Source organism: Pongo abelii, chromosome 11 (assembly GCF_028885655.2).
Source record: "Pongo abelii isolate AG06213 chromosome 11, NHGRI_mPonAbe1-v2.0_pri, whole genome shotgun sequence".
NCBI classification, from domain to species: domain Eukaryota; kingdom Metazoa; phylum Chordata; class Mammalia; order Primates; family Hominidae; genus Pongo; species Pongo abelii.
The window spans coordinates 100,028,815-100,053,682 of NC_071996.2; the positions used below are offsets into that span (position 1 = coordinate 100,028,815).

The 24,868-nt window shown below is 39.8% G+C and overlaps 1 protein-coding gene and 1 pseudogene across 10 annotated transcripts in view; both read right to left on the minus strand.

The window, feature by feature from the left end:
• ANKRD44 (ankyrin repeat domain 44) overlaps positions 1 to 24,868 on the minus strand; it is a 322,401-nt gene that overhangs the window by 37,920 nt on the left and 259,613 nt on the right. The gene's annotated exons all lie outside the window — the stretch shown is intronic.
• Positions 3,888 to 11,961, minus strand: LOC129058088 (large ribosomal subunit protein uL4-like; annotated as a pseudogene).

A 24,868-nucleotide genomic window follows, 5' to 3' on the forward strand; every position in this document is an offset into this window, starting at 1 on the left:
CTAACAGAATGTTTAAACTTCTAGATCACCTCAGCACTTGAATCCAGAAAAATAATTAATGTTATATCCATTTTCACCTGGCAAACTGATAATAATGAAAAAAATAAGACCCAGTATTGATTCTACTATCAAACACATATTTACTGCAGATAGTGTGGATAGTGTTGAAAAAGACAAGACTCCTGCTCTCATGAAGCTTACATTTTGGAAAAATGAAGCATAGACAAATAAATATAAAAATAAGAAAACATTTGGAAATGATCCATGGTGTAATAAGAATAAAATACGGGGATGTGATATGGAGTGACTGACAGGCTGCTTTACAGCAGATGGCCAGGCAAGGCCTTCTTCAAGGAAGTGACATTTCAAGTGAATCCTAAATAAGAAGAAGAATTAAACCAGATAAAGGTGTGGCAGGAGAGTATTCAGGAAGAGGAAATAGTCAATGATATGCATCAAGAGAGGACAAACATGGTAAGATCAAGGAATGGAAAGACCAGTGTGACTAGGGCATCGTGTTAGTGAGGGTGGCAGGAAGATGACATTCTCGTAGACCCTTGGTGGGAGAACAAATGGTTAAAACCTTTCTGGTTCCCTAGCAAGCAGACTCAGAGACTGGGGAGAGAAAAAGAAACAAAAAAAAAACCACCTTTCTGGGCAATTTGTGCGTATCTTTTGAATCTAGGGATTCAATCCTAATAAATAATTAGACGAGTGCACAATGGTGCATATTGTAAGGAAATACATTCATGCAATAAATACTCAATGAATGATTACCATGTGCCCTGACACTGTTCTCTGCACTTATAATTCAATAATAAACCAAGTATTAAAAGTTCATGCACTGATAATTCCATAATAAACCAAGTATTAAAAATCTATTTTCCTATTGCAGAGTGGACCTACAATAAAAGAAAGAAGTTTCGTAGTTTATTAGAAAGTGCAAGGTGCTATGGTAGAGAAGGAAGGTTCAAAGAGCTCGAAGGGAGATTAGTTTGTAACTTTATGTAGGGTGATTAGGGAAAGCCTCACTGAGCAGGTGATGGCCCAGTAAAGTCTCGAGGGAGATGAGGGAGCCTTGTGAATATCTTGGAGAAGAGCATTCTAAGCAGAGGGGCCAGCAGCTGCCAAGACCCTTACAGACAGGTGTGCTTAATAACATCAGGAGGCTGCAGCCAAGTGAGCGAGGGTGAGAACGGCAGGACAGAAATCAGAGAGATGGTGGCTGTGGGGGTGGGCATGTCAAAGAAAGCTGTGTGGGCTGTTGTCAGAATTTTGACTTTTATCCCAAGTGAGGTGGAAATTCAGTGGAGTGTTTTGAGCAGAGGAGTTACATGATCTGTTAGGCTCTAAGGAGACAAGGGTGGGAGCACAGAGACAATTTAGGAGCTGGGGCAACAGTCCAAGAGAAAAATAACAGTGGCTTGGACCAGCAAGAAGCAGTGGAGATGAGAGAAACAGTTGGATTGTGGATATTTTTGAAGGTAAAATCAACAGGATATGCTGATGGGCTGAATATGAATGTAAGAGAAAGAGAGAGGTCAAGGATGACACCCAGTTTTTGTCCTAAGCAAATGGAAGGATAAAGGTACCATGACCTGAGATGAAGAAGGCTGTGAGTGGGATATATATATATAGTGGAAACGAGCAGAAGTTCAGTTTCGGACATGTGAAGTTTGAGATGTTTATAAAGCATCTAAAAGTACATCTTGGCCAGGTGCGGTGGCTCATGTCTGTAATCCCAGCACTTTGGGAGACCGAAGTGGGAAGATCACTTGAGCTCAGGAGTTTGAGACCAGGCTGGGCAAGATGGCGAAACCCCATCTTTACAAAAAAATACAAAAATTAACCAACGGTGGTGGTGCAAACCTGTAGTCCCAGCTAGTTAGGAGGCTGAGGTGGGAGGATGGCTTGAGCCCGGGAGGTGGAGGTGGCAGTGAGCTGAGATTGTACCACTGCATTCCAGCTTGGGCAACAGAGCCACACTCTGTCTCAAGAAAAAAAGACATCTTATCCAGAAAGTTGCTTGATACATGGGTTTGGACCTCAGGGTATTTAAAGCCATAAGATGGATGAGATGAACAGAGTACACAAAGAAGAGACGGGGTCCCAGGACTGATGCCTGGGGCATCCATCACTAAAAGCTGGAGAGATGAGGAGGAACCAGCAGGAAGACTCAGACTGAGCAGGTGAGCTAGAAGGAAAACAAGGAGAACATGAGGTTCTGGAACCAAGTGAAGGAGTTTTATGAAGAGAATGAGCAGTCATGTCAAGCGTCATGACAGATCAAGGAAAATAAGGCCTGAGAATTTTTTTTTTTTTTTTTTTTAAGAGACAGGGTCTCACTCTGTCACCCAGGCTGGAGCGCAGTGGTGTAATTTCGGCCTACTGCAGCCTCAACCTCCCAGGCTTAAGGGATTCTCCCACTCTGCCCGAGTAACTGGGACTACAAGCACGTGCCACCATGCCTGGCTACCTTTTTAAAAAATTTTTTTTGGTAGAGACAGGATCTCACTAAGTTTCCCAGGCTGGTCTCAAACTCTTGGGCTCAAGCAATACTGCCAGCTTGGCCTCCCAGACTGCTGAGATTATACAGGCATGAGCACCATGCCCAGCCAGGTCTGAGAATTGATCACTGAGTTTAGCAACATGAGGCCTAAGAACTGACCACTGTGATCACTGAGTTTAGCAACATGAGGCCTGAGAACTGACCACTGTGTTTAGCAAAATGGAGGAGGCTATTAGTGACTCTGATAAAAGCCATTTATTAAGACATTGTTTATGTGAAAAAATAGAAAAAATAATAACTAGCAATAGTATAGGTTAAATAATTATAGTGGTATATATTACACTTTCAGATAAATTGTTCCCCTTCATCTTGCTTTGAAGCTCTTTATTTTTATTTTTTAAAATAGAGACAGGGTCTCACTCTGCCACCCTGGCTGAAGTGTGGTGGTGTGAGCATAGCTCACTGCAGCCTTGAACTCCTGGGCTCAAGTGATCCTCCCACCTCAGCCTCCGGAGTAGCTGGGACTACAGGCACAAATCACCATGCCTGGTTCTTGAAGCTTTTCTTTGTATAGTGACACATCCAAAAGGAATGCAAATCCTGTATCCAAAGCCTCGATATGTGCTATGATGGTCATCAACATCCAACTCCAGCTTCCTGATTGGTGGGCTTGGGCTGCTCTACATTACAGAGGCTGGACAACTAAACACCACATTTCCTAGACTCCCTTGAGCTACAGCTCCAGAGGTGATTTCAGCTCTTCCAGTTAGACGCATGAACTTTTCTTTTTCTTCACTGCCTCTTTGATCAGGTCTTTATTAAAAATAAGGTGTCCAAAATGATTTGATCTTTATGGAATAAACTCATTTAAAAGCTTATGCAGCAGGATTATTTTCCTCCGTGGTAGCTTTCTTTTCTGCTGGCTTCTTTTAAGCTGCTGTTTTCTTGGTAGCTGCTGCCTTTTTTCCCACCAGAGGTTTCCTCTGCTTCTTAACACCAACTGTCATTTTTTCCTCTCTTTCCTACCACAGGCTTCTTCCTGCAACCCATTCTCATCTGATTTAGTCTCTAGTGCTAGTGCTGCTGCTGCTGTTGCTGCTGCTGCTGCGGCTGCTGCTACCTTATCCCCCAGAGTTTGTGATTCTTTTTCTTTTTTTTTTTTTTAGGATATTTTTATTATTATTATTATCATACTTTAAGTTCTAGGGTACATGTGCACAACGTGCAGGTTTCTTACATATGTATACATGTGCCATGTTGGTGTGCTGCACCCATTAACTCGTCATTTACATTAGGTATATCTCCTAATGCTATTCCTACCCCCTCCCCCCACCCCACAACAGGCCTCGGTGTGTGATGTTCCCCTTCCCGTGTCCAGGTGTTCTCATTGTTCAATTCCCACCTATGAGTGGGAACATGCGGCGTTTGGTTTTCTGTCCTTCTGACAGTTTGAGTTTGTGACTCTTGGCCTGGCAAAGAATGGTGTCCTGACACATGGTGTTTGCATATGGGTTTAGCTTCAACATGAGTTTCAGATTTTTCGTGGGTTCTTTGGGACTCTGCAATGAATCTGCTTGCCTGCTGCTTGAAGGGCTCTTTGGATCTCTAGGCTTTTCAAGATTTTGCTAAGGTCTGTGTTGCTTATCTTGTGCATGGGAAGATTTTCTTGAGGGAAGCAGCTTTATGCCTAGTGCCATATAATTCATCTAACTTCCAGAAAGCACTTTCAGTCCAATGCAGAAACATCCCACATGCCCACCAGGAGCAAGTTTCAAACTGTTCAGTTTTCTTACATTAAATGCAGAGTCACTCCAGGGATGTTTCTGAAGGCCTTCATGGTACCATTATCCTCATTACAGGTGATGCAGGGTATCCTGTGTCAGATACGATGATGGTTTCTCATTTTGTCCTTGCCAGCTCTTATTTGCTGACAGGCATAGACCTTTTTGATATCATTCCAGGTTTTAAGTTTCTTATGCAGAAAAACAGCCTCCTGGGTCTTCTTGTAGCCTTCAACTTTACCTTCAACCACCAAAGGAAGTTCAAGGACTTCCTCAATACAATGACCTTTAGACATGACCAGCATTGGTAAGGCTGAGGCAGCTGGGGCAGAGCAAATGGCATATCATTTTTGGGTTGTGTTCATTCTACAGTGCCGATGGCACCAGGTTTTTGCTGGTGCAAACAAGCAGTCTTCACGACCCATATTTCCAAAGGCATCCTAGCCAGAATGATGAGTCCCATCACCTCAGACTCTGGGTATTGGAGCCACAGCTCAGCCAGTACCCTAAAACTTCTCATCCTACCACGGCATGTGCTCATCCACTGATTGCAGTAGACTCCAAAAAGGGAGAGTTGTCTGGCAAAAACGTCATTTTGCCTGCTGTGTTCAAGCCTGCCTTTCAACCAGATATTGTGAACTTTGTTCACACCAACTTGTACAGAAAAACAAAGAGCCCTATGCTGCCTGTGAATTAGCAGGTCATGAGAACAGTGCCTTTAGAAGACAGAAGTGAGGCAGAGAAAATCTGTGATTTCCAATGGTGAGCACAGTCATGAAGACTTTGTCTTTTAGCTTCCAGTGTAGAGGCCATGAGTTTAGTGAGGATAGAGAAGCAAGACACAGGGATGCAGGACATTCATTTTTTTGGCAGTGTGGATCAAGCCAAAAAGTTGTGTGACTCTTGAGGCAATATTAGTGGGGGTGACAAGACTGTCCTCGAACATCAGCTAGGGTGATGTGTCTATGGAATCAGTCATTCCAGTGGCTGCTTTCTGATTCCTTATCTTCCTGACCATGAGGCAGAGGCAGCCCCTGACAGTCCAGTTCATCAGTTCAGGCTTATTTCTGGAGGCCCACCCAAAGGCCACTCTTTTAGATCTTCCAATAATCTTGTAAACACTGATTTTTAAAAACAAAACTTTTTTTTTTTTGCTTAAAAGAGCTAGAGTGGTTTCTGAATCCTGCAAATGAAGCCTGACTGATTCAAAGAGCAATACAAGTGTTTTTGTTGTTGTTGTTGTTGTTGTTGTTGTTTACTTATTATTTTTATTTTTGTAGAGATGGGGTCTCACTATGTTGCCCAGGCTGGTCTCAAACTCTAGGCTCAAGCAGTCCTCCTACCTCATCCTCCCAAAGTGCTAGGACTACAAGTGTGAGCCACCATACCTAGCCCATAATATTAATACAAGTTTGTATAGATGTTTTCCTAATGGGGATGGAGAAGAGGAAATTATAGCACCCAAAACACTGGAAAGCAAAACTTTCTAAAAATCTACTTTACCTCTTTTTCTCCCTGTAAGTCCAAAGCTTGTCAAGCAGAAAACACATTTTAAAACCACAAGTGTTGAATGACACTGTTTTCATTTTTTTAAAAAAAGCAGTATTGACATGACTATATATACAGGAAAACAAAAAGCCTAGATATAGAAATACATACCTTACAAGGTTTAACACAATAACCTAAAAGTGATGTTATAGAAGATTTTTATTTTCTTCTTTATATTTCCAGTGAATGTGTATTGTTTTGTTTGTGTGTGTGTTTTGTCTTAAGAGACAGGGTCTTGCTACATTACCTAGGCTGGAGTGGAGAGCACAGGTACAATGATAGCACACTAGAGCCCCAAACTCCCGGGCTAAAGCAATCCTCTTGCCTCACCCTCCTGAGTAGCTGGGACTATGGGGCATACCACCATGCCCAGCTATGTATTGTTTTGTAATCAGAAAAACACTAAAGCGATTTCTATTTGGAAAAAAGCTATTAACCTTTCATCTAATTTAATAATGTCCACAGACTCTCGGATAGATTCAGAACTCCTTTCTAGTCAATACACGTGGAACAAAATGCTATGACGTTAGGACTTTTTTTGGTAAATCAAATAATGGTGTAAAAATTACCATCTAAAAGCATGCAATTTCAAATTTGCAAATAATACAATACTATAATTATACTGGAAGTATGAGACACTTTGTGTTTGTTTCTTATTAGTGTGAAAACAGAATCTGGAACTTAATCCAGTATCTGTTAGAAAAATGAGAGTAAATGTAATTTTAACTTCAAAGCAAATAACTTTAAAACCAATCTCTGTTACATACTTGAAATAAAAGTAGCCCTAACTGCTTGATAAGGCTAGAAAACAGCTGTTCTTTGCTTTGTTTTGCAACATTATCACCTGCAAGACTTCCTGGAATTGACAGTGTGTACCAACCCCAAATCCTGTCCCAGAATAAACTTTTAGTCAAAGGAACACAGAATCATTCCCCCCACTACCACAAATATGACAAACAGGGACTAGAAGACAATATGTGATTACATTTTTGAGAGTGTTAAAGGACAATAGTTATAAACCAGGTCATTATCAGAAGAGACATGATCATGATCAGATTCTTGAGTTTTATAAAATCCACTCTTGCTGCAGTGTGGAAAATGAACTACAATGGTGCTGGGGGTGGGCACTGCTACCCTAGAAGCAGGAGGCATATTAGGATATTTCAACTGCGGGATTTCTAAGTTGTGAATTAAGTCAGTGAGAACTCATGGTGGCCTGAACTACAGAAGAGATTATAGAAATGGAAGTGTCACTATTTTTTTTTTTTTTTTTTGAGATGGAGTCTCACTCTGTTGCCCAGGCTGGAGTGCAGTGGCGCAATCTTAACTTACTGCAACCTCCGCCTCCTGGGTTCATGTGATTCTCCTGCCTCAGCCTTCTGAGTAGCTGGGACTACAGGCACCCGCCACCACACCTGGCTAGTTTTTCGTATTTTTAGTAGAGATGGGGTTTCATCATGTTAGCCAGGATGGTCTTGATCTCCTGACCTTCTGATCCGCCCGCCTTGGCATCCCAAAATGTTGGGATTATAGGCGTGAGCCACGGCACCCAGCTGGAAGCGTCACTCTTTTATTCATTAATTTCAATAATTATTCATTGATCCCCGTGCCAGGCACTGAGATTACAACTCTAATATGGTCCCTAAATAGAGCTTAGAGACATAGAGCTTATAGTTTAGAAGGTGGAATGGACACAGATCATTGACTGAACATTGGAGGTGGGGAAAGAGGAGAGTCAAGGATGACTGAATTGTCTAGCTTTAGTGATAGAGTAAATGGTGATGCCTTCTTCATAAGAAACAAAGGGAAGAAGCAAGATCAAAGTAGACAGAGATGCGTTGAGTCTCAGTTTTAATGCTGCTGGAACATTCAAGGGGAGGTGTCTAGTAGACAGCTGGATATAAGGTGGCAGGATTTAGAAGAGAGATCTGGGATAGAGTTATGGATTTGGGAATCATCATCAATGGCTGATGCATGAAGCCCCCACAGTGAATGAGGCCACCGAGAGTGAATGTCCAATGAGAGATGGGAAAAGGCCTAAGATATAACCCTCAGGAACCACAATTTTAAGGGTTTGGAAGAGGAAAAGAGTCTGCAGAGAAGATTAAGGAGTAGACAGAGAGGCTGAAGGAAAACTAGGAGAGTGAAATGGTGATGATGACGATGGTGGTGGTGGTGGTGGTGGTGGTGATGGTGGTGATGGTAATGATTACCATGATGATGAAGGTGATGGTGGTGGTGATAAATAATGATGAAGATTTTCACTGATAAAAGCCGAAAGTTATTAAGCATTTACTATGAGTGAAGCACTCTCCCAGGGGCCTTACATGAATCATCTCAATAAATCCTTGAGTAATCCATTAAGTAACTTGCTCAGATTCACACAGCCAGTAAAGGACAGATTAGGGAACTGAACCTAGATCTAACCTAAAACCCATGTTCTTTACACAGCAATGCCTTCCAATCAACTGATAAGCTGAACTTTCCCCTGATATTTCACAAATAGCACAGGGATGGGGGCAGGAAACAAAGAGAATTATGTATTGTTGTTGCTTTTTTAAGTATTTGGGTCTGTTTATATCTCTAACTTTAATAATTTTCTTTAATCTTTGAGATTTTCTTCTTTGTTTTCTAAGGAGTGGTTAGTACTCATCTTAGTTATGCAGCAGTCACTGGAGATGTTGATTGGAATCTAGCTGCTCTAAGTAGTCCCCTTCCTTTAGTGATTCTTCTTTGTTAATTAAGAAGACAATGTAAAAAAGTGGAGAGAAAAGCAATTTGCAAGTCATTTAAAACTGGCATTTAAAATTTGAATTAACTTTTCTTTCTAAGATTTGGTCCTAAACATATTGAATCCAAGGGATGACACAGATATTCAGCACTGCTCAGATACTCTAGTCTCATAAATGTCTCAGGGGAGGCATATGAGGGCTAGAGAGAGAGAGAGAGAGAGAGAGCTCATACCATGCCTTGCTATACAAACTCGTAATTCAGCTTGTGGTCTGTAATATTATTGGAAAACAACATTGCTCTACAGAGATCAACCTCAACCTATCTTGTCAAAATCCAGAAACAGAATGGCTCTTTTAAAACACAGTTATAGCTAAGAATACATGGCCAAAGAACCAGCACTATAAAAAGCAATGAGTTCTGCACATAGAGCTTGTAGTTATAAATCAGAGAGTACAATTTTATGCCTAATATAACAAAACTAGTTATAACCTTCTTGTAAGAATACTCCCATTTAATACATCTTCATGGTTACCAACATTTACACAATCCATGCATTCACATGCTAGTTCTCATGCTCAACTACATTCATAAATCCAATGTGCATATCTAGTATGTCACCATGGACTTCTATTGGCACAATAAACTTTGCACTCATTCCAAGGACTGACTTGGTCCTCTGCCTAAAAAAAAAAAAAAAAAAAGAAAAGAAAGTCTGCCTTAATAATAAGGTCTTCATCCGGACTACCTAATCTTATTTTTTACGCCCAAATTACTTCCTTTCTCAACTGATTAATCATTCACGAAGGTTCTACGTAGAGTCCTGCACTGCTTGACCCCACTTCTTCTCCATAGCCTCCACCAACCACCATGTGTTTGCCAGGATTCTGTTTGGGTGAAAAATAATCAGATTTGAGGTTGAAATATCAACCTCAAAGTCCTATTGAGAAGTGAAGATAGGTGCCTGAAGAGAATATGGAGAGAAAGAAGGCAGTACAACAGTGCAAGCCAACTTTTCAGCTGCCTTATTTGTAAGTCATGAACTCTCTGGTTCGCTTAGGGAAATGGCTGAGATGCACAATAGAGTTTTTGGTCCAAGAATATTATTGTATTTGAAATTATAATAATTCATAGGACAGTTTCTCAATCTGGAGGCATTTCCACAGGATTGAAGGACTCACACGAACAGCATCTCAATGCTTTGGATTTAAAAGCAGCAAAGGCAACAGAAGGTTAAATTTAAGCCTCTTCTACAAAGTGAATCTGTGATAAGAAAATCAAGAACAAATAGGAACTCAATGTTAAGCCAACTGGCTGCTGAGTTAACAAAACAGTAATCTTATCATCCAAATTTGTGAGGGAACACATAAATATAACACTTGAGCTGGGAAGCCAAGCTTTATAAATAGTATAGATTATGACAGACTATGTGAAAACATGGCAGGGAAAAATCCAGGGGCCCCAAGAGACCTCAAGCTAATCTATACCAGTTTTAAAATTTAAGAAAATAGAAAGTGAGTATGACTCAGGCTGCCAAAAGAGAAAAGTATAGCTGGTGTGTCTGAAGTAAGCCTCTCTCATGTTGCTTCTAAACTACACACTGGTTTCCACAAATTAGAAGGGATGGGAGAAGCTAGAAAACCAATCAGAAAATATCCCTGGGGATCACATCAAGGAGGTTCTCTGAGGAGAGGTTAAAAATGGATTTCTTTATCTTTTAGCAGTGAAGACTGAGAGGACATTTATGGATCTTCAAGTCTATGAAGGGGTGGAAGCAGCCCAGGGCCCCTGGAAATCGGTGCCTGGGTCACAAAGTCTCTCTCACATTCTCCTTGTCTATGCTGAAGAATGAAAAGCTATTCAGGCAACCTCTGGGCCACTTCTGAGTCAACTGTGCAGCCAGTACTGGTCAGGCTATGACCTGGCCTCGGCTCAGCCCAGAACGGGGGGTGAATCTGCAGAAGTTCCAGACCGCCCAGGCTGTGTCAATCTCCTCCCTTCAGAGGATCCCAGGGTACTGGTTTGAGGTTGGGAGATCCCATAGGCCTTTTGGTCTCAGAACTGATATGATGTGCCAAACCATGCTGGAACCCAGTGGACCCCCAATCTTTCTGCATATCCACAAAGAACCTCAGGCTCAGCCCCAAATCAACTCTCATCTCCAAGGTGGCATATCTGTAGCAGCAGTGACCATGTCTTTCTCATGATTCCACTCACATCCTTCACAGCTATTAGAAGAATCTGTGTTCCCAGAAATTGTTATTAACAATTACCAGAAACTCGGTAGTTTGTATGAATGTATGCATGAATCAAACCTAATTTAGTTTCTGTCTCCCCCGACTCCAATTCCACAAGCAAGGAGCCATTAACTTTCTATAGTTGCGTTAAGTCAAGGTCTATGCAACTTTATTTATTTATTTAGAGACAGAATCTCGCTCTGTCACCCAGGCTGGAGTACAGTGGCATGATCTCAGCTCACTGCAACCTCCACCTCCCAGGTTCAAGTGATTCTCCTGCCTCACCCTCCTGAGTAGCTGAGATTACAAGCGCCCACCACCATGCCTGGCTAATTTTTGTATTTTTAGTAGAGATGGGATTTTACCATGTTGGCCAGGCTGGTCTCGAACTCCTGACCTCAAATGATCCACCCACCTCAGCCTCCCAAAGTGCTGGGATTATAGGCGGTCTATGCAACTTTAAAAGGCAATAACACAAATTAAGGAGGGTGCTACTGAAAGCTTAGCTACATTAAGTTTCCATTTCTTCTTGGGAGCAGATTTTGATGACTCTGCTTATCTCCACCCTCCAGTGTGTATTCAGTTCCTGATGATTTCCTTGCCAATTAAAAGGCAGAAGAGCCTGTAGTATGTGTAAGGAAAGGCTAATGAAATCCACTGTGAAAACAGATCCGAATGCAACATGCAAAATGCATGGTATTTAAAACTACCTTGCAAGAGCCTTAAAAATGTTCATATACTTTTGACCTAGTAAACCTACTTCAGAGACTCTATCCTGATAAAGTTTTAAGCCCAAAGCCATTTAATAGTGAAACAGTATGAACAACCTAAATTGTAGAAGAGCTAAGTTATGGTTGAGCTAATAATTGAATATTATTTAGTGACTAAAAATGTTTATCAAGAGTTTTTAATGACATTGGGAAAGGATTATGTCATGATATGTTATGAAAAAAATCAGCATACAGAATTACACCTTCAATGTTACCTAATAGATGTAAAAAATAAAATATATGGATAAGGAAACCTGAAGGAAATACACCAAAACGTTCATATGAGTAGAGGTAGTGAAACTATGGGTGTTTTGATTTCCTATTTCTACTTTTTTGCATATTCTAAGCTTTCTACAACAAATAAACATTACTAGAGAATAAGATAAATTTCTATTGAAAAGTGAAATGGTTGAATCAGATGATTTCCAAGGTCCCTTTAGCTATATTCTGCACCATATCCAATAAAAATGTAAGGGGTTGATGTTTTTATGACTAGTATAGCTTTATTAAAACAATAATACATTCTGGCCAGTATTACTGTTGGTTGAGTGTATTACTTCATGGCCATTAAACTGCAAATTCCTTAGGGGCAGAGACTACCCACACTATGTAGTAGGCATTCAATAAATGTTTATAGAACTGAATTTAAATCTGGTAAGTGAATGAGACAGCATTAGTGGAATTAATTATTGGATGATAACACATTTGCTTGCTTGCTTTGACTGCAGAATTACCAAAAACATTGCTGGTTATCTTATATTTTGGATAGATTTTCCCTTTATAAAAACAATTTGAAGCTGGATGCAGTGGCTTATGCCTGTAATCTCAGCACTTTGAGAGGCCAACGTGGGAGGATCACTTGGGCCCACGAGTTTGAGACCAGACTTGGCAACATAGTGAGACCCTGTCTCTACAAACAACGACAAAAAACAATTAGCTAAATATAGTGGTCATGCCTATAGTCCCAGCTACTCAGGAGGCTGAGGTGAGAGGGTCACCTGAGCCCAGGAGGTTGAGGCTGCAGTGAGCCATGATCACACCACTGTACTCCAGCCTGGGCAACAGGGTAAGACCTTATCTTAAAAAACAATGGAAAGAATAGTCATTGCTACATTTTAAAAACCAGGAGTTGGAGTTTGGGAGGAGGGATGAGTAGGCAGAGCACAGAAGACAGAGCAGTGAACACATTCTGAATGATACTATCATGATGAACAAATACCTGGCATTATACATTTTTCCAAACCCACAGAATGTACAATACCAAGAGTGGACCTTGAGGTAAACTCTGGGACTTTGGGTGATTTTGATGTGTCACTGCAGGTCCATCACTTGTAACAAATGTACCCTCTGGTGGAGGATGATGATAATGGGGGAGGCTGTGCATGGGGCGGGAGGGGAGCAGGGAGTATATGGGAAATTTCTGAACCTTCTTCTATCCAATTTGCTGTAAATCTAAAACTGCGCTTAGAAAAATTAAAGTCTTATAAAAACAAAAACACCAACCAACCAATCAATCAGCAAAACAAGCAAACACATAAACAAACCTGACCTTTCACAGAACATAGTCTTATAACTGAAAAATGCTCTAGGGTTAGTATGACTTTCTAAAGCACAATGTCAGTTTACTGCTACAAGGTGATGAAATCACTTATCATGAGGTGACCCTTGGGTTGTCTACATTTCAGGGGTCATAAGGAAGTAAAGAAGATTCATCAAAATTAAATTTTTATATTTAATTGATGGACCCATACTATGAAAAAGGTGAGATACCAGTAAAAGAATTCCAAACATGTTTTCTGCTTGTAGAATACCTAAACCAGTCCAGAAAATGCCAGATCATGTGTTTTTGAAATAATAAGACAGTGTGATTCCTTTCATCTCACCGCAGGTGTTCCAGATGAGAAATAGTATTAAGATTAACTGATACAAAATAAAGCCACTATTATTAGAGATAAGGCATTGTGGTTACTAAAAACATAAGGAGTCATCCAAGGCTGAAAGAAACCAAAAGTGATTGCAGAGGCGATAAGGGTTTTAACTTACTTGAAAGTAATGCAAAGAATTGCTGCAGAAGCCATTCCAAATGTGAAAAAAAAAAAAAATCAAAGTGTTCCCATATTATTTTGGAGGTCCCACAGCAGCTTTGGGTTAAAATGATTTAAGTAGTGGGAGAATTCCCAAATTCAATTTTTCCCAAGCAAAACAAAAATATAAAATTACTCTAGCTGGGTTAAGCAAAATCATACTTCACCTTAATAAAGAAATATTCTATCTGGTGCCAATACTTTCCTATAACTGAATTTGGTTTCATTCTTTTGTGTAGGTAGTGAACCAAAAGAGGGAAGGAATGTTTACATCTTGGAGACAGGATAGAGAAGAGAGACAGCTGGAAAAGGTGCCAGAGAAAATCTCTGAGGGAACAGCCACCAGCAAATTCCAGAAGCACTAACTTCAGATACAAAGTGAATGCCTTGGCTGCTGATGCCAGCAAAATATGCCTTGGATGCATCCTTAATATCTCTGCTTGGGATATGATTATGAGTGCTGCAAGTTCATTTGGATCTAGCAGTAATTGTTGCAAGGAAATTTCAGTACAATGAGACACTTTGGCTATTCCCTTGATATTCATACTAAGGGAATGGCCTAGACCATACCTATTTGACTTCTGAATTTTGCAGAGTATTTCAAAGGTTAAGTCAGCCTTCTATATTAGCAGTAAGTTGGATATATTGTGTTCTATCAGTGGAAGAGGCACCTGATTTTCTTTCATGCTCTTTTTGGTTTCCTGCATTACATGTGTGTGGTGGTGATTGCGTGTGTGTGTGTGTGTGTGTGTGAAGGGGCAGGGGAGAGGAGGACAAAAATGAAAGGTCTATGTTAATCAGCCATTATCATATCACTCACGGGTAGCATAAGTTTAGGGTGCAAGAGAGTAAGAAGGGTAAATATCAATAGGTTATAGATAGATCCCCCATTGTTAAGATACATGATCCTAAACCTGTAGAAATAGGCAAAGAGGATAACTTCATGTCCTTTCAAAAGCATCATTTAACAGGCCCACCCAGACCAGGCGCAGTGGCTCATGCCTGTAATCCCAGCACTTTGGGAGGCCAAGGCAGGCAGATCACGAGGTCAGGAGTTTGAGGCCAGCCTGGCCAATATGGTGAAACCCCATCTCTACGAAAAATACAACTAAAAATACAAAAATTAGCCAGGTGTGGTGGCACACACCTGTAGTCCTAACTACTTGGGAGGCTGAGGCAGGAGAATCACTTGAACCCAGGAGGTAGAGGTTGCAGTGAGCTGAGATCGCATCACTGACACCAGCCTGGGCAACAGAGTGAGGCGAGACACCACCTCAACAAAAAAACAAAACAAAGCAAAAAAACAGGCCCATCCAACAATTAACTTTTTTTAGTATAATGTTAATTCAGGGCAATTTCTCTGTGAAAATTACATGTTAACTTGTAGATTTGTTTCCAGTGGAGGTAAGCCTTTTTTTTTTTTTTTTTTTTTTTGAGACAGATTCTCACTCTGTCACCCAGGCTGGAGTGCAGTGGCGCCATCTCAGCTCATTGCAACCTCCCCCTCCCGGGCTCAAGTGATTATCCTGCCTCAGCCTCCCGAGCAGCTGGGACTACAGGAATGCACCACCACACCTGGATAATTTTTGTATTTTTAGTAGAGATGGGGTTTCACCATGTTGGCCAAGCTGGTCTCGAACTCCTGACCTCAAGTGATCTGCCCTCCTTGGTCTCCCAAGGTGCTGGAATTATAGGCATGAGCCACTGTGCCCAGCCTGTTTCCAGCAGGGATAAAAGTTTTGCTGTCTGGTAGGAAAAAAAAAAACAAAAAACAAAAGCCTCCAGAGGTCATAGCCTATTGCCCTGTAGGACATGAACCAGTTTTGTATCTAACCTAGTAATCTCATTCTACTATTACTGTATTAAAGTGCCTGCACATGCTCTGTTCCTCAGATGCTCCTTGGAAAAGCTTTAGCATCTTACTGGTTCCCTCATTACTTAATGAAATTTTTCAAAAATTGTTTAACATATTTCACTCTTCTCTTATTATGACGGTCATGTTTTTAATTTTTTGAAAAGTATACTTTGACATCACTCATCAGCTTTAATGCTAACAGAAGCCTTCAGAAGTCTTACTATCCTTTGGAAATGCCTATAAAAGTCTCCTCCCCTCAGTACTGTTCCACAATTAACTCTTTTCATAAAAACATTGAGAGAATTTAAGAAGGTGCCTTTCCCTTCTTCCAAAGGCACTTGTTGGACAAGAGACAAAGCAGACAGAGCTATGATGTCCCAAGAGTAGAAAATCCATCCCACTGGATTTCCAATGAACTCTTCTTAGGCTCTGAGACTGAGAAATCATAGGCTCCTCTCACTTCTTCAAGGGTCTACTTTGTCCAAAAGGTCATGGTAACGGCCAAGGATTTTCATATGGGCTACCCTCTCTTGGTTCCCATTGGTTTGTCCCTGCAGTAGCCAGTAACACAGCCTCCCTCTTCCTGGGCATCTGTCTCTCACTCTCTGGGCATACCCTATAGGCCTTGGCTCAAGCATCAACTATGGTCTTCAAGCCGCCTCAAGACTGTATGGCCAGCACTTGCTCATTTTTCTCACTGGAACCAACAGGAGTTGCCTAATGCCAGCAATTGCCTCTCTTCTCTCCCCATTCTAAGAGAAGAGGTCAGCCTTTAGAGTGTTGAATTCATTCAGCACACTTCAGTAGGAATTCACAATGCATCTTCCTGTCTCTTTTTCTGGCCTCCTTCCTGCTTAGAATTTTTAGCAGAACTACAGGGAACCTCACCCGAGCAGGATACCTAGAGATCTCAGATCTCAGATCACCTGCAGCCCAACAGGCAGACCCCTCTCTCCTTCTCCATCTTACCTCTCTTCAAAAATAAATCTCACCACAAAAGAAAATGAAGTACACAATAAAGAACAGATTATTTACAACAGAAAGCAAGAGCACATAAATCTAATCTAAGCTAAACATGATAATTCAAAGAATTGTTTTCTCTAAAGTTCATACAATTTCATTTCATTAAATCAGGTTTTCATTTAGGTAAGATATCTATTGTGCCACAGCTATTTAATGGGTACATTAATGAAAAAAACATAAGAAAAATATGTTTTAGATTTTAAGAAGATAAAAACCTACACAAAAATCATAATATAACTTTATCTTCTTTTAATGTAATAAAACTATGATACCCCCAAGCCTGATTTTGTGTGTGTGTCAATTTAAAAAATGGTTCCTACTTTGAGTCTTTCCACTGTGGGGTCCACCTTAGCCACACACTCTCCTCCTGATAATTATGCCTCTTTTTATTTGAAGGGGTTGCTGGTAGCCAGCTTGCAGGCCTGCATTTGGCAAATCTAGCCTTCTTGGATTCACTTTCTGTGAGCTGTTAGACCATATCCCAGTCCTACTCCTGTTACCTTGTCCTTTGGCTATTATTGAATAGGAAATATCTACCATTTCCTTCACAAGCGGCCAACATTGTTGGGAGAAAAGGAAGAATACCGTCCATACGACTCAATTCCTATTGCTCCCAATTGTATCTTCTCATTCCACATCTTCCCCCTCCACTACTAAAAAAAAAAAAAAAAAAAATCCACATTCCTTTCCAGCCTCCAGGCCTCCATATTTAAAGAACTACCTGTCTCTTGGGGAAGACAGGCATTCTGCTTCCTATCCTCTCTCCCCCAATGTCAAATATAAATCACTGTCACAAATCCAGAAAGCCCAGGAATAACATATGAATTTTAAGAAGTCTTAAAATCAGGTCCTAAACTGTTTATTTTTATTTACTTATTTTTTAGTTTTACAACCTCAGCTGAGAACTGACTAAACCTTTTCAGGCATCCAGCAATTCTGAAAGTGAATCATGTTCAGCCAATGGTAAGAATGAGGCATTTTCAGTAAACAGTGTCCATCATATAAAACTCACTGCAGTTTATGAATTTGGGCCCCCAGGAGGCAAATGCAGCCATTTCACTCCCGGGATTCAGAGGCTTTTGCATCAATGTGGGTGTGTCTATGGCTCCTTTCCCATCTGTTGTTTGTGTTTTGTTTCTAGCTGTTAATTAGCTTGTTGAACAGCATGTGTGAGAGAAAGGGATATTTAATTTAGTAATATGTACCACAAACATCCTCACGATTCTCACCCTAACCAGTTTCACTGTTTGCTGATAGCTTCAATAAATGGGTTTAAGAAGAGAGGTGAAACTGTTGACTAAAATTAAGTTTTTGTGGTACCTGGACTTATCCTACTACCTCAATCCCTATTAATGAAAGAAAACCTAAAATGTAGTGTAATTCTATATCATTCAGAAGAGCAATTTAATATAATAGAAATCTATACTTGTAAAGTTCCTTCCTTGTTGTTCCCCATTATCTATTAGAAGGACTTTGCTCTAGTTTTGACAAGGCTTTTTAAAATATTTTTGTAGAGATGGGGGTCTCACTATGTTGCCCAGGATGGTCTCAAACTCCTGCCCTAAAGTGATCCTCCCACCTCAGCCTCCCAAAGCGCTGAGATGACAAGCATGAGCCACCCTGATGAGGTTTTATTTTGAAAGTCATGTTAAAAATACTTTTTTACACCCTAAAAATTATGGAAAATTGAATATTGACAGTTTTGTTTTTAATTTTTAAAAATGTGGGGCATCAAATATGTTAAGCATGCAGATGAAAGGCAGGTGAAAAAAATTCAGTGTTCCATTTAAAAAACAGGTAGTGATGCTATTAGCTTGACACAGGGGAGACTAAACTACCTTTATTTGCTGGACAACAGCGTGGTTGTCAAAACTGGACTCTGGTTTTTTTTTTTTCCCCTTTCAGGACATAATACTGTATCACGGGTTCTTTAATTTAGTGTATGGATTAGGTAGGGACATATTTGAAAGCACTAATTTCACTCTTGATTGCCAAATTCATAAAGTGAATTGCTTAAGGTTAGATAAGAATGATCTATTTATAAAATCTAGTGCCAAAAATTAAAGTAATTCTAATAGAAGTGTGATTTTTATTTCTGATCTTTTTAAAGTCAAGGGATCAGTGATCAAACAATTAAAATGAAGAGTCCATACCTTAAAATAACAAATTCAATTTGTAGGATATTTTCTTTTTTGTTTACTTACTGTATTTCTTGGAATTTTATTTATTAAGCAATAAAAATGGAAGTGAACACAACTGGATAAAAATTTTGGAATACTTCTCTATATGTTATCATAATCGAAAGATGTTTTTCAGAATTTGTCTTATGATGCCAAATTATTTCAAAATTTCCTAAATGGTTGATAAACAGAGTAAGAACTGGATTATACATCAGCTCCTGCAGTTTCCAACTGCACATTCCAGTTTTAAAGTATAATCATAATATATGCTTTCCTCAGAAGGGTGCCTGGCATTTATTTATGATGGTCAATTTTTTTTTGTTGTTGAGATGGAGTCTCATTCTGTTGCCCAGGCTGGAGTACAGTGGCGTGATCTCGGCTCACTGCAACCTCTGCTTCCTGGGTTCAAGCAATTCCTGCCCCAGCCGCCTGAGCTGGGATTACAGGTGCCTACCACCACATACAGCTAATTTTTGTATCTTTAGTAGAGATGGGGTTTCACCATGTTGGCCAGGCTGGTCTCGATCTCCTGACCTCAGGTGATGCCTGCCTCAGCCTTCCAAAATGCTGGGATTACAGGTGTGAGCCACCGCACCCGGCCTATGATGGTCAGTTTTTAAGTATATGTCTGAAAAGTGACATGATCTCGATGAATGCCCTTCTAATTCTAACAACATACCAAGCACAAACTGAGATCTCACTTGGTCCTAAAATAATAAAGCAAGCCCTCTATTTGTAAATAGTTTATACACACAAATTCCTAGCAATTCCATAAAAGAGCTATAAAAGGAAGTTTTATGCCTAAGCAAAAAAAAAATTAAGTAGAGCTTAATTTCCGCATTTATTCATCGTAACGGCTTTGAAAAAAGTTTCCAAGTTTGTGCTCAGAGAGGGTGCTGAATTTGGAAAGAATAACTCGAATTATTAAAATTAAATATTAACAGTGGATTTTATTAAAATACCAAAGAATTATCAAAGGTTCTGGTGGTTTCTATAATTGCACAGTTTAAACCATAAGCTGGATTTCTTCCTTCTTTTTTTTCCTTTTCTATTTTGTTAAGAGGGAAGCAGTTGGGCTATACAAGCTTGTCCTATGATACTTTCATGGCTGTCTTGTCTTTGCTGAACAGACAAGAGCTCTTCTTTTTATCCTTTCTACCTGAGCTGATAATTCTGTTCATTTTACTTCCCTTCCTCAACTGCAGTAAGGAAGTTGTATTATTACGCTTCCTTCCCTACAATAATGAGGTCAGGTTGCCACGGTCTCAACTGCTCTGAAGGCATTTTATTTTTAACCGGACCAACCACTAACAGTAGAGACTTAAAGTCCTCTGCCTTAACTCTGAGATACAATCCCACCTATAGTGTCATTTTATTTCCACCCCTGTTATTCATTCATAGCCTAAAAGCTCCTAAATTACCAGGAAGAAAGCAAGAGAGTCTGAAAGCTCAGGTCCCTGTTACTCCTCCTCTGTCTAAAGACAGACTTGGAATCTTACTCTTCTAAACACCACTAGTCTCTCTGATAAGCTTAACTTTTCTTTAAAATGAACTTTTAAGTACTGACAAATGTTTTCTTTTCCATTGACTTTTTATATAACTTCTAAATAACATGTACTCAAGAAGGCATGCATTATTTAACAAGGTACCTGACTCTAGACCAGTATCTGACCCAGAGAAGATACTCAATAAATCTGTTTTGATGCATAAATTTGAAAAAAAAGGAAAGAATTGTAAACTGTCTTTAAAATACAGACAAGAAAAAAAAAGGAAATAACATGGCCCATAACCCATAATGGCAGCAGCCAGAGATAACCAACCGACATTTCAGTATGTACTCTACTAGTCATATAACATCCTAGAAACATACGTAAATCATGATGCATGCATTATTTTTGTGTGTGCTTAATACGTAGTGAATATTTTTCCCATCTGCTAAATATTCTTTTGCAATGTCATTTTATGGCCACATAGCATTCCAATAAATCAGTGCAATAGTGTGCTGGTAATTTAACTTTCTTCCCTATTCTTGACCTTTTAGGTTGTACCATTTTTGGTATTATTATTACTATTGGTACTGTCAGCTATAAACATTTGTGTGGCTGAATCTTTATGAATATTCACGATGATTTTCTGATGCTAAATTCCAAGAAGCAGAATATTAAGGCTTTTGATTTGTAATCGGCAAAATCCTTCTAGTAATTTAAATCAAATATTAATCTTTCTAGTAATTTAAATCAAATTTTAGGGTAGCTTGAGGTGTGGTGCACACAGAAATGCTTAGTTCGTCATTTCCAGTATTATTCACTCCTATCTCTGAATTTATACTTTCGAGGCTCATCGAAGCAGTCATTCTCCCAGGAGGCTGTTGTTACAGAACCCTCAGAGAGCAAGAAACTCTTTCATTAAAAAGAGCTCAATAAGCTTGCAGTGAGCCGAGATCACGCTACTGCACTCCAGCCTGGGCAACAGAGCGAGACTGGCAAAAAAAAGCTCCATAGTTATTTGCACATGTTCTTTCATGACCAGCTGGAGTAGTATACATGTCTCTCAATTCTTTTTCTAGTAGCAAGCACATTTTAAAAAGTAAATCTTGTTTTCTTAAGACTTTGTAAATCTTTACTGTACTCATCCTTAATAGGTAAAGTAAAATACGAGTTGAGCCATGTTTACACCACAACAAACAGACACAACCTGGGTTTTCCCATGAATAGAAATTAATTTCAACTTGTGAGAAAGAAATGAATAAAAAGTTAGCCTTAAAAAGCATTTATAGCTATCTATGAATAACTGGCTTTAGAAGACTATTAAATTTTTCTTTAAATGTTTATCACCATTTGGTAAATAAGGTAACAGAATTACTTTTTTTTTCTTTGAGATGGAGTTTCGCTCTTGTCACCCAGGCTAGAGTGCAATGGCGCAATCTCGGCTCACTGCAACTTCCACCTCCTGGGTTCAAGCGATTCTCCTGCCTCAGCCTACCAAGTAGATGGGATTACAAGCACGCACCACAATGCCCAGCTAATTTTTTATATTTTTAGTAGAGACGAGGTTTCTCAGTGTTGGCCAGACTGGTCTCTAACTCCTGACCTCAAGTGATCCACCCACCTCGGCCTCCCAAAGTGCTAGGATTACAGGCGTGAGCCACTGCATCCAGCCCAGAATTACTATTTTAAGATGACTAACAAAATGCAATCCTCTACAAATGTAAGTGGACATGAAATACCATGGCTTCTAATTATTCTTGGAAAATACACACATTGGGCTTAAAATGATCACTTGAGTAATGAAATGGTTTGTCCATTTCACTAATAACCACTATAAATTAATGAAGAAAGAATTTATCATCTTGAAGGACTAGTGCCACAATGTCTTACTAATAAGAGATACTCAATACGCTTTATAGGAACTTAGAGAAAGATTTGCAGCATTTTCCAAGACAGAGAGGGGGAATTTAAGAGTGTTGGTGGGCTGGGTGTGGTGGCTCACGCCTGTAATCCCAACACTTTGGGAGGCCGAGGCAGGTGGATCACGAACTCAGGAGATCATGACCATCCTGGCCAACATGGTGAAACCCCATCTCTACTAAAAACACAAAAATTAGCCGGGCATGGTGGTGTGTGTCTGTAGTCCCAGCTACTCAGGAGGCTGAGGCAGGAGAATTGCTTGAACTCAGGAGGCGGAGGTTGCAGTGAGCCAAGATTGTGCCATTGCACTCTAGCCTGGGCAACACAGTGAGACTCTGCAAAAAAAAAAAAAAAAAAAAAAAAGCGTCGGTGGATTTTTTGAATACCTATAACAAATGCCCTCTGGAACTAAAAGTATCTGATTCTAAGAGAAAAACAAAGACAAAAACCCACCATACATCTACAATTTCTTTGTTGAAATAGTTTTTGAGACTCTAATAACTTACATCTTAACCCTTATTTTTAACTATATGAATAAATATTTTATGTGAAATTTTCGCAAATTATGAAAAAATTAATTTTTACATTGTGTTTTTCTAAATAGACCTATTTTTAATGTATTCATTGTATTTTTTTATTATACTTTAAGTTCTAGGGTACATGTGCACAACGTGCAGGTTTGATACATAGGTATACATGTGCCATGTTGGTTTGCTGCATCCATCAACTTGTCATTTACATTAGGTATTTCTCCTAATGCTATCCCTCCCCCTGCCCCCCACTCCCTGACAGGCCCCAGTGTGTGATGTTCCCTGCCCTGTGTCCAAGTGTTCTCATTGTTCAATTCCCACCTATGAGTGAGAACATGCAGTGTTTGGTTTTCTGTCCTTGCGGTAGTTTGCTGAGAATGATGGCTTCCAGCTTCATCCATGTCCCTGCAAAGGACATGAACTCATCCTTTTTTATGGCTGCATAGTATTCCATGGTGTATACGTGCCACATTTTCTTAATCCAGCCTATCATTGATGGACATTTGGATTGGTTCCAAGTCTTTGCTATTGTGAATAGTGCCGCAATAAACATACATGTGCATGTGTCTTTATGACAGCATGATTTGTAATCCTTCGGCTATATACTCAGTAATGGGATTGCTGGGTCAAATGGTATTTCTAGTTCTAGATCCTTGAGGAATGCCACACTGTCTTCCACATGGTTGAACTAATTTACACTCCCAACAGTGTAAAAGCATTCCTATTTCTCCACATCCTCTCCAGCATCTGTTCTTTCCTGACTTTTTAATGATTGCCATTCTAACTGGAGTGAGATGGTATCTCATTGTGGTTTTGATTTGCATTTCTCTGATGACCAGTGATGATGAGCATTTTTTAATGTGTCTGTTGGCTGCATAAATGTCTTCTTTGGAGAAGTGTCTGTTCATATCCTTTGCCCACTTTTTGATGGGGTTGTTTTTTTCTTGTAAATTTGTTGAAGTTCTTTGTAGATTCTGGATATTAGCCCTTTGTCAGATGGGTAGATTGCAAAAATTTTCTCCCATTCTGTAGGTTGCCTGTTCACTCTGATGGTAGTTTCTTTTGCTGTGCAGAAGCTCTTTAGTTTAATTAGACCCCATTTGTCTATTTTGGCTTTTGTTGCCATGCTTTTGGTGTTTTAGACATGAAGTCCTTGCCCATGCCTATGTCCTGAATGGTATTGCCTAGGTTTTCTTCTAGGGTTTTTATGGTTTTAGGAATAGACCTATTTTCATATAAATTTTCATTAAAAATTTGCCATCTTCTAATAATTTGTGTGCAAAGGATTTTTCCATAACATTTACAAGTTCCCAGGACACCACAATGGAGGGTAACTGGAGACTTCTGAATATGTACATGGTAGCAAGAAATCCTTGTTTTACCCTCCAATAACACCTACACAATCAGACACTAATATTTAAGATCTATACTGTGGAGGAAACACATTCTCATTATTTACTCAACTTTCACATTTTCACATCAAATATGCCTCATATTTTCATGCTTTGTATATTCTTTAGGATAACCAGATGGTTTTCTGAATCTCTACTGTATGATTTTTTTTTTTAAATTTTAGAAACAGGGTCTTGATATGTTGCCCAGGCTGGACTTGAACTCCTGGACTGAAGTGACCCTCCAGTCTCAGCCTCCTGAGAATCTAGGATTTACAGGCATGAGTCACCATGCCCAGCTCTACCTTAAGAATTTGACCTTATCAGTGATTTTAATTAATGAAAGAAGATTCCTGGGGTACCTTTTCAATTTTAACATATATTACTCTTCCTTCTAAGCTAATCCAATGATCTCTCTTTTTAATCTTGGCCAAGACACCCCTTGGCCACTGTATTAGTCCATTCTCACACTGCTATCAAGAAATACCTAAGACTGGGTAATTTATAAAGAAAATGGCTTTAATTGGCTCAAAGTTCCACAGGCTGTACAAGAAGCATGAGGCTGGCATCTGCTCGGCTTCTGGGGAGGCTTTAGGAACTTACAATCATGGCAGAAGGAAAAGGGGGCGCCAGAACTTCATATGGCTGGAGCAGGAGAAAGAGAGAGAGGGGGGAGAGGCTACACACCTTTAAATGACCAGATCTCATAAGAACACCCTCACTATCACGATGACAACACCAAGGGGGATAGTGCTAAACCATTCATGAGAAACTGCTCTCATGATCCAATCACCTCCCACCAGGCCCCACCTCCACCATTGAC